The following is a 12,127-nucleotide window of genomic DNA, read 5'->3' on the forward strand; positions in this document are numbered from 1 at the left end:
CAACGAACTATAATGTGAAACTGGACTATCTTGATAATCAAATTGACACTTGCTGACAGAGATAAACAAGTGAAAATGGCTTTCTAATCCATTAAGTTTGGAAATAGTTATTCGTTACATAAAAAATCCAAAGATCACATTCCAAGAAAGAGTAACACCCACATAGGCAAATCAAACTAAAAAATGTAGGAACACGAAAAGCAAAAAGAACAATGAGGAACATCAATGAATGTTTGTTTTTGGCTCATCGAGCTAAAAGACACTGATGTTATCATATGAAATTAGGAAAGATTGAACACTATAAGTTTAAATTAATTTCTAGATGCAAATTCATAAACGCTGTACGTGTTCAAACTCTGGTTCATGGTGCACTCCAAATCACACGCGAAGATTAAAACTTAAATATTAAGACGACCTTCGTGTTCTATTTGACTTAGTATCTCAAAGTTTATTGGACATAACAATGGAATTGTTGAGTATATTGACAATCACTGCCTTTTAATGACAAAACTACTGTGAATATACTGCACTAGTGGAAGGTTAAAGACAGATTGTACTGCCTTGCTCAACCTAGAGCCAGTGCCTCATTTGTCTCGTGCAAATCTAAAATAACATGCTTCCACAAGCTCTTTAGTCTTAAGTAATTTCTACTTAGATTTTACTTTACTAACTTCATATCAATAACAGTTTTGCTATTGTTGCTTCTATAGCACAAAGGTCTTGTTAGAGAAGGCCAAAAAAATAAAAATAAAAAAATTGTAAATAGCAGAAAAGTAAGTGTCGTTTACTATTTTAGATTCCATATTTTTGTGTCTACATTGTAAATAGCAGACAAAAATTAAATTGCAGACTAAAATGTTAGGCGATCTTAATAAATACTATGATAGCACCGTAAGTTAGTGTTAGGAAGAGGACTTATTTGGATAGAGATTTAGGAGATTTTTTGAGAGGTTGAAGAGGCTAAAACAGGAACTTGTATTATAAATCTCTAAATTGGCTTATTGCAAATGACTACAATAATTGACAAACCCAAAATCAAAGTAATAAGATAGTCAAAATAAAGTTTATTGTACAACATGCCCTCTTAAACTTGATTTGGTCACTCAAGTGCATCTCTTAGCATTGAAAAGGACATCATGCTTCAATAATTTGGTGAAGATATCCTCCACTTGATATTGAGTCTTCACATACTTCATCTCTACTTCCTTTCTCGCTATTCTTTCTCTTATGGAGGGATATCTTGTATCAATGTGCTTGCTCCGATCATGGGACGACGGATGCTTTGCTAATATAATTGTCAACTTGTCAAAGAAAATCTCCGTTGGCTCCTCTCGTGTCATGTTCAATTCTTTCATCAAATTTCTTAGACATATCCCATGGAAAACACATGAAGTTGTGGCAACATACTCTTCTTCACAAGAAGAAAGTGTGATAATTGGTTGGCTCTTTGAACTCCAAGAGAAAACGGTATCCCCCATGAAAAATACAAATGCCGTTGTGCTTTCTCTTTCATCCAAGTCATTGGTCCAATCACTATCACTATATCTAACAAGTTTGAAATGATTAGAGGATTAATAAAGTAAACCATAACAAAGAATCCTCTTTGTGGCCTTCATGTGGGTAATGGTTGCTAACTTCATGTAACAGCTAACAAGGCCAACTCCATATAGAACATCGGGCCGTGTGCATGTCAAATACCACAAGCTTCCAACAAAACTCTTGAAAGTTGTAGGATTTACCTTTTCTCCATCAATTCATAACAACTTAATTTCAGAATCAACGGGTGAGTTTATTGACTTCCATTCTTCCATGTTGAACTTCTTGAGTGTCTTGTTTGCATATGCTTCTTGAGAAACAAAAAACTGTCACCACTTTACTTTTCTTCTAAACTAAGATAGTATGCCACTAATCCAAGATCAGACAATTTCAAAATCTTTGGTCATACTCCTCTCAAATTTCTCGGACATACTTGGATTATTTTCTTTGAATATCAAATCATCAACATACAAGCATACTATCAAAATATCTCCATTTTTGTTCATCATGACATAAAGCACATATTCATGTGGGCGTCTTTTGAAATTATTATCTTGAAAATTTTATTCAATTTGACTATACCATGTCTTTGGTGCTTATTTTAATACATATAAAGTTGTTTTCAATTTTAAGATTTTCTTTTCCTTTCCCTTCATTTTATATCCCAGTGATTGCTTAATGTAAAATTTTCTTCCATATTTACATTTGAGCATACTTCATATCCATTTGATAAATTTTCCATTTATTTTGAGCAGCCAAAGAAATAATCAATCTTACAATTTCTAAGCAAGCAAAGAGAATAAATACCTAGTTATAGTCAATGTCGGGTTTTTGTTCCTTTAGCATTCTTCTTTACTTTATACACCCATTATACTCCAATTGTCATTTAACCTTTGGAAGTGTTGATAGCTCCCACATACTTCAATATTGCTATAATTGCTTCATCCATGGCTTCTAGCCATTTTGAGTTTTGCACCACTTCTTCAAAACATGTTGGCTTACAAATTACAAGAAGACAAAAAGAGTTAGTTCATTTTGTTTTCCCGTTACCTCATGTAGTTCTTGTAAGCTCCTTGTAGATCGTCTCCTTGGTGGTGTGATTGAGCTTGAGCCTCAAATTGGAAAGTGTCCATGGGGGCTTGCTTGTGATGAATGAGGTGAATTTGTATGCTCTTGCAATTCTTGCTTGCTCTTCTTCCTTTTCTATAACCGGAAGAAAATCCCATTCTTTTTCTAGAGTATCACATCTCCATGAATCTTCTTCATTAAATTCAACATCTCAACTACTTATGACCTTTTTGGTGTTTGGATCGTAGAGCTTATATCCTTTAGATTTTGAATCATAGCCAATGAAGAGAACCTTTTTCAATTTTGTCATTGAGATTGGATTTTCTTTGGTCAGGTACATGAGCATACGAAATGCTTACAAAGACCTTTAAGTGGGAGATGCCAGTCTTTCCTCTACTCCATACTTCTTGAGGTGTAATTCCCTATACATTTCTAAATGGAGACCAGCTGAGCAAATACAGTATACAATCCACAGCTTTGGCCCATTACTCTTTTGACGACCTTTTGCTTTTTGGCATGCTTCGTACCATATTGAGAAAGGTTCAATTTTTCCTTTCACTATAAAAAATATCGATTTCGCATCCTTTGACTATTTTATTTTATAAATTCTCATTCTTTGAAAAAAGAATGGATGTGATCCTACAATAGGCAAGAGCACTGATGATATCGTTAGTGCAGCTGCAAAAATGTCGTTAGAGATTTCTAAAAATTGGGAAGAGCTATTGAAAATCAACAAACACACTTAGCTAGTGAGTGTAGCTACATTGTTCAATCCTTTGCACCACTTCATTACAAAAAGTGGATCAACATACGTAAGGAAGAAAAAAAATTAAATTATATGATCGAGTATTGGTGAATTAAAAACAAATTCACTTTTTACAAAATTTTGGTGATTAGTTATTAATTTCCTATATTATTATAAATAATTTATTAATATACACACTCAAATTTAAGCTTGGTTTGATAGTTGACCATGTCTTTAAATGTGGGAACGATACTTTAGTGGGAGGATATTGTGATTAGAGATGTAAACTCATAGAGAAATACTTCAGTGGAAAAGCATTGGATGATGCAATAAAGAACTATCCAAACAGATGTAAAGCATGTAGATTGGGAATGATGGTATCAATATTGGTCTAAACCTGAATTTCAAGTAACTTTATTAAAAATATTGATACTTGTAAATTTTAAGAATGGCATCATTTAAATGTTATGTTAAAATAATGAATATAATTAAAATAATAAATTATAATAAGGAGTTAATTATATTGATATATAAATCAATTGTAGGCACTATCTATACTCACAATTGCATTAAATATAATCATTGTGGTGGATCAAAATCATTTGTTATACGTTTTTATGAAAATCTAATTTTTTTTTCTTTGGATTATTTTAAAGAAAAATATATTTATATAACATAATATACATTATCCACATAGAGATCAATTATTAAAAACAACACACTAGAAAAAACATACATTTATTATGAGACTCATTACAGTAAGAACAAATGGTCGGTAAATGATGAAGTACGAACAAGATATGTAAGTATATAAACTATTTGTTCATCTTTATCGACATTTTTTATATTTTTTTTGTTATTAATATATATGCTTGAGATTAAAGAGCAACCTATTCCATAGAGATCTTAGGCCCCCACTAAAACTTGAGATTATGCATGAGATTTTAGAAAAATCTAAATGTTACATTAGAGGACTTGGACATGGTCCAAAACCTGCCTCAGGCCACTCTATTCATTTGACATCCACTAGTGCTAAGTTGACAACCCTTCAAGAGCAAATACAAAAGCTGGAACAAGAATTATTGGGTATGAGTATGATGTTGTATCAATTTGAGGCACTAATGCATAAATTCGTATCAAGCCAAATTGGCACGTCTTTACAACAATCTGAAATAGCAACAATATTCAACATGCCATTGCCTATTGATAATGTATTAATTCTGATTTGTTTGTTTATTTGCTTTAAGTGTTGAGACGTCTATTTTCCTTTATGGATTGGTTCGGCCTGGTAGTTCTTTTTATAAGTTGTTAATTGATTGAAAGTTTAATCATCTAATGATTTTTTTGAATATTTGTTGGAGATAAATTTTTTCTAGACGTTGTGATTGCTCATTGACTGCCCAAGGGTGCTCGAACAACCGTGTGTTCAATGAAAGCCCTAGTTTGCAATTTTCAATCTTTTTACAATCCCCAAACAGCCTCTAACTCTTTAATACTATATATACTCAATGAAATCCATACCCATAGCGTGTTGAGCAAATATTCACGAAAGAGAATATTGTATTGAAGTACACGCATTATTACCATAATTCTCTTAGCTCAACCATAAGATCCAAACACAAAAAATATCAAAATACCAATATACCCTCTACCAAATAATTTTCAGAGTTATGAAGATCTTGAGAGGTGATAGTTCTGGTTAGTAAAGAACAAGTTCGTTCTTGGTGATCCACGAAAGGAAAAGAAGTCCAGAGATTGTGGAGCTAGTGCTAGAGTACACAACTGAGGAGTTCCTTGGGGTTATAGGTTAAAAGTTAGAGTCTACTAAAATTTAATTGTGTCTGGATCAATTCTGTAAATTCAATCTTTTTCACTGAATTATTTACTGGGGATTTTTCTCTTGAAGAGTTTTTCAAGGATTTTTCATTCATAAACAAATCTTGGTGTTATTGACTTTATGCTTGAATGATTGCTAGGATTTAAATTGATTTTAATTCATGTAGATTTTATAATTTGTGATTTATTCCAAGTTATTGTCAGTTAATATTTAATTCCACATATTATACCTATTCACATCCTATCTAAATTGTTAGTTGAGTGGAACTTTGTTTATTACATTTGTGTTTATTGCAAACTCTAAATCTTATCGTTAAACTCACAATTATCCTTGTGAGCAGATTTGATGGTGTTTGTTTGGATGGGATAGGAATGCGTTGGGGGAGAAAGATGAAATTTTTTGTCCAATTTTCACATTCTTCTTGCTCTGAGGTGGGTTTAATGGTTGGGATAGTGGTGGAGGATGGAATGGTTAAGAATTGTGGAGGTGGCAAGGGAAAATGACTTATTTGTAATTTTTGAAAAGATTTGGAACTGTCATTACAATTTTTATTTTTTTTATTTGGTTGCTTTCTTTTTTGGTAGTTATTGAAACTTTTTAAAATTAATTATAATCCAGGGTATTTGAAATGTCTATGATTTTTAAAGAGTTTTATAAAAGTTTCTAGGCGACTAAAATCCCAAAATTTGTTTCTCGTTCACCCTATTATTTTGGGACATTTTCGAAACAGAATATTTTGAACATGTATTTTTTGTTATTTCAATATTTCTCTTCCACCTTTTCTTCTACAAACCTTAAAGCATGATTAAAAAAAAAAATTTTGTCTACCGATTATATTTGTTTCCATTTTCTTCTCTCTCTCTCTCTCTCACTCTCACTCTCTCACTCTCTCTCACATTGTTTCTCTTCTGTTTCTTTGGAAAAATTATATAATATATTTTTTTCTTTCTTTTTTCCATCCAAGTTGTGAGGAAAGTTCAATTTGTAATTAAATTTTATATGATTTCATAAAAAGATTAATTTATAATTAAATTTAAATATGTTGATTGGTTGTTTAATTTTCCTTGACATATTGATATACTGAATATTTATTTTTTTAACCTTTTATTAAAGAATATTGAAATTTATATGTTTGTTTTTTGTATGACTTTTTATTTATTTAATTAAGGCGAGTTACATTTTTTATTCTTTTAAAAAAAAATTATTATGTGGTGAGAGAATCGAACCTTCACCTTCTATATGAGAACTTCACAATATTACATTATAGCCACATGAATTTTATCTTAATTGAAAGTTTTCAAAAGTCTTATGAAATTTATAAAAGTTTATGAAATTTATCAGCGATCTAATGAATCTGTGGACACTTTGTTGTTGTCGGCTACGTTTTTTCACGTCATTGTTGTGGACCACGTTCTTTATTGAATTTGTCGGCATTTTTTTTATGAATCTTAGCCTGTTATAAGTTTGTCCCTAAGTACTTAGGTAGTTCATCATTTACCGTGGGCATTTAGGTACTGCAATGGCTGCTACGTATTTATTGTTTAAATGTAACCGTTTTCGGTGTTTTGGCATAAGCATGTACATTTTATGTTTCTTTTCAACAATATCGAATCTGGAAAAATTTAAGAAATTCTTAAATCAATTCTCAATTTGAATCTTATAAGTTACGCATCATCATATACAGTTGCTTTATATTGTCGTTATCCTTCATGGTCTGTATTTCATGAAGAAGATATGATATAACTAAATGCCTACATTTCATGGCCTTAAATTTTCTCGAAATTGTAAAATGTGTGTTGATCGTATATTTGCTTAGACATGAATTTATCTTCTAGTTTTACATAAACAACCTTTACAAAAATTTGTATTTCCTTAGCTTTATAATACTACCTTTTTCTTTGCAGATAATAGATTTGAGGAAAAGGAAGTGATACCTGATGAATACAAATTGACTAATTTAGATGACGACATTAATACAATAATTCTCACTATGACAAGAATACAAATGAACGGATTTTGGTTAGATTAATGCAGACCATGCTGTTGAACTTTTGACTGCGAGGGACAAAGAGTCAGGATCGAACAACGCTTATTATCCAAGTGAGGAGGGGTTGCACGCTGACCTTTGATTTCCCGCAAGTGGACAAAATCATGAATAAGTAATAAAAGTAGTGAATAGAGTGTCGAATCCACGAGAACTATGTATGTTATTACACCCCTTGTGATGAACTGCACACTCCAATGCGCCGAAGCGAATAACGTACACAAAGCACATACACTCTTTGATTCACCGGAGCTCCCAACATTGGCATGAACTAAAGGGTATCCAAGGCGGATTCGTCATCCAAAGTGGTTGGAATTTGAGGTGGCAGGCATCATCCAAAGTGGACGCCTACAAGCTTCAGCACAGGATATCGATCTTTTAGGGAACGATTTGTTCAGGAAAAAATGTTATGAAATGATGGATGTGATATCTCTATGCAGCAAACGCTGATGTGTCAACTCCAATTTGAAAACATAAATGCCCGCCACTTGTGGATTGATAGATGGACACCTACGAGAGGACATTTCGGACCCGTGAATGAGGCCACGTATCCTCCATCCAATGGTCCTCCACCCTTCCCTCTATAAATACCAAGATCTACCCCTTTGTAAACAAGGTAACTTTACTATCAAGTATTTTATTCTACTCCCCTTTTGGAAGAAATAGGTCTGGCGTTCTTTGCTACTAGATCTAGCTGCATAAAGTATCATCGACTAATTTGATTGTCACGGTGTCCATGGTCGTAACTGCCTTCATCGGGAAAGGCAATGTACTATTGACCATTTGTGCCCAATGTGTAGGGAGGAATACGTGTGAAGTTTCTCTACATTAGCCATGTGGATCCATTTTCCGAAGTCAATAAGTGATCAAGTTAAAATTAATTGCAACTTTGACCAAATCGAAAACAAGTAGTGATTTTTCTAACTAATTTCTAAATTATTAATTAAACTAGTGAAAGCAAATAAATGTGTTTCTCAAATATGTGAGATGGATTGTTAAGATGTTGAATCTCCATTTTTAGTGTAACAATTAAAGTGATGATTTGAAATCATTTATATTGGTCAATATTCCTAATTTAACTGAAACTCTATCTCGATAGCAATCAAATCTATTTCCCTCATGTGGCCCTTCTATCTGTCGATCAAAAATACAAACATGATAAATGTATTAAGAAGTGCTTGAATACATATTGAAATCATATAAAGCTTATAGATATATCTTTATTCTTTATCATACCTTACAATATTTATTATATTGTATTTAAACCCTATTATCTCTCTTGATAACAATAAAATTCACTAATAATTCAATTGATGGTCAAATAATTGAAAAGAACGATAAAAATAATAATAAAACCCAAAAATCAAACCAAATTAAAATCAAAGTAATTAATTAAAAAATAAAAAATGCCATAATAATGGTTCATCTCATCCTAACAATATATGAAACTAACCTAAAATACCGAAATTACAAGAAATCATATTTAAGTAAAAACACACAACTCGAATTTTTGATAAATTGAGAAAATGAAGATGAATTTTAAAATCTTGAATCTCTTCAATAGTTTCTTGATGAATCTCCCCTTGTACCTTCTCTAATTTTCCCAAAAATTAAGTTTGAATATTTACTTGGTTGAATTCTTGCAAGTCTTATTTAATTCTCTTTAAAAACTATGCATTTACCTCTTCTTTGGTGTATGGATTAATAGAATATTTGAGTGTATTATGCACATGAAAGGTGTTTTATATTAGCTACCCATGTTTTGTATTTATAGCAGTGAAATTAGGTCAAAAGTTGAGCAAAAAAGGAATTTCCATGTAGAATTTGGAATGAAAAAGGAAACTAGCCGCGATCCTACCCAAGCAAAATTTGGGCACTCACCCAGGCCAAGTTTGAAGTCACTATTTTGTTTTATATTAGCTACCCATGTTTTGTATTTATAGCGGTGAAATTAGGTCAAAAGTCGGGCAAAAAATGAATTTCCATGTAGAATTTGGAATGAAAAAGGAAACTAGCCGCGATCCTACCCAGGCAAAATTCGGACACTCACCCAGGCCAAGTTTGAAGTCACTATTTTGATTTCTTAAGTCGGGCAGTCGAAATTATAATTGGGCAGTCGCGCTGTTAATACATCTTTCAAACTTTGTGTTTTAATCCTCGAATTCAATTATTGATTCTTTTAAGTCATTCTCTTGCAATTTTGACCATTTAACTTCTAATTGTATCCAATTTCGATCGTTTAACTTCTATTTTCATGGTCCAAATCAACTATTGAAATGCTGAAATTTTGTCGCCATACTTTGGATTTAATATTTTTCACCAATTTTTGCTCAATTCCTTGTGCAATTATTGAGTTTTATCAACATAACATGAGATAAAACAATTTAGGATATATCTTATCAAAAGAACTATCAAATATCGCTATTTTAAGCTCCTTAGAATTATATAAAATACACTTATCAAATACCTTCAAACTTAAGCATTTGTTTGTATTCAAACAAAACTATAACCAAAATAACAACAAACACACAAGCATGCAGAAATATTTGGTTAGACAATCCAACTTTTTACCTCAGGAATCAAGATATCAGTGTTAATTCCACAAACAAGTTACAATTCCAAGCCAATATCCACTCTTCCAATGCAAAACAAATGCGTGTGAAGAATTAAGTAGTCAACCATGAATCTACGATTTGCTTCAATTCATGACTCTCTATTGTCAAATACATCCTTTCATCTCTCGTATGATTCACACACCACCAATTTTATTCTGTTCACTCATTCTCAATGTGTAATCTAAAGTTGAATTTTTCATTATTATCTTCATCCTCTCGAGTTCAGGTGGAAGTCACTAGTTACAAATCAACACATCATTGAACAAGGATTCTCCAACTATTTGATTATTTCAACCACCAAGATTTCACTAAGCTAATTATCCTTCATCCATAGTCAAACTCTCTCAAACAAGTGTTTGGAGCATAACCACAACATTTAGTGCTTTTGCCTTTTTTATGTACTTGCTTTTTTTTTTTTTTTGGAAAGTATATTTCTTTTTGTATTCACTTCTCTAAGCTTTCTAAATGACCTATACAGCAGGATTTAAGCCAATAACTCCCAAATCTGATAATTTTAAGGCACAAGATTTTAAAAATCCTTATAGGCTTAATAACTCAAGTCAAGAAAGCTTTAAAGGCAAAAAATTTAGTGCAACTTCCTCCCTAATTGTTTACTAAATGACACTTGTATTGAGCTTTAAATAGATAACTCCCAAGTTAGATGTTTTTAAGGCACTGGGTTTTTAGATACCCTTGCGGGCCTAGTTACTCGAGTCATTAAGACTTAAAAGAGAAGTTTCACATTACAAAAAATATTATGCATTAGTTAGTGCAATGTCCCTTATCAAAAACATATTCAAGCAAATCGACCTCCAACTTACGACTTTGAAACACTTTTGTCCCATAAATCTAAAACAATCCACGCATAAATTTTTGACAGGAGGAATTTTCATTCACATACGTATCTTTCTAAAACAGTAAAATCACCCCCAAACTAAGTTAAATTTGGTCTAAGGATCATTAATTTAGGATGGATTTGGAAATAGCATCTATTTTCAATCTATTAATCTACCCCAGATATAAATCAGTTTATTGTTTCATGATGTAAAACTCAATTCTATTGTGCATATAATATCAAGTTTTGCAATACTAAGTATCAATCAATTTAAGAATGTAATCTTCGCAATTCATGAATCAACTCCAAACTTCAAATTAAATCATCATTGCTGGCCAATACTAAAAATATTTTTGTCAAAAATTTTGATTTTTTTTTTTTGTATAAATAGCAATACTAAAAACAAATACACGAAAACACACAAACATGCGAAAAATAACAACTCAAAGTTTTTCCACCTTCAAACTTGAATCGACATTGTCCTCAATGTCATGAGGCACAAATCGAAATATAAAAGGATGGTGGAAAAAAGTAAGAAGCTACTCTCCCATTGTTTCTATTGAATATATGATGAGCTATTTGTCAGTTTATCGTAACTTGTACTTTGCAATGCTCGATTCAATGTCAATATCCATGCTACCTATCAAGAGGGAAAGAAAACAATCAAAAGTAGGAGAAAAACATAACATTTAAAAAAATTACCGAACAATTTTGGAGAATGCGGTAGCATAGAAGAAATAAATTCTGGGTTTTGGACCCTTGAGGCCACATTGAGTACTTCCGAGCCTAATTTTCTCCTCTTTATGCCTAAAGTCCAATTTCATGTTACATGAAAATTTTGACTCATGTTAACTTGATGAATGCTTTCATGTTTTAATAGTTGTCTTAATCTTTTGCACTTCTTGCAATTTCTAGCTTTACATCCTATTTTTGTCCTCCAGACTTCGAACCCTCCATTCTCCTCTCGACTAAAGTTTCCTGAATTTTTAGGCTTTGGCTCATTTGAGCCTTATTATATTTTTTCAACAGTATGCTTGTACTTGTCCTTAGCCTTTTTGCTAATCTATTCATGTAATGGGTTATCAATAATAGTGTAGATCTTGAATTTCTCTTGCTTATCATTCACTCTCAATGTCTGTTTGCCACTTTTAAAGTCCATGATATCTCAGGCTATTGAATGAAAAGACTGCCGAATATAAGTAATGCTCATCCCATGGTTCCTTTATATCTAGGACAATGAAATCAACCGTGAACATAAAATTTCCCAAACCTAAGTTCCTGCAGATAGAAAATGAAGTAGGTTTCTACTTGCTTCTAAGTCACATAAACATTTAAAACTCGAATCACTTCCTATTGAGCAAGGTATTTAAGGCTTCCTAGATTTAGGAGGTAATTTGTTCTGCAAGCTGGCACTAGACTCGTCATTTAACTTGATGGTATCAAAATC

Source organism: Olea europaea, chromosome 10 (assembly GCF_002742605.1).
Source record: "Olea europaea var. sylvestris chromosome 10, O_europaea_v1, whole genome shotgun sequence".
Lineage (NCBI taxonomy): Eukaryota > Viridiplantae > Streptophyta > Magnoliopsida > Lamiales > Oleaceae > Olea > Olea europaea.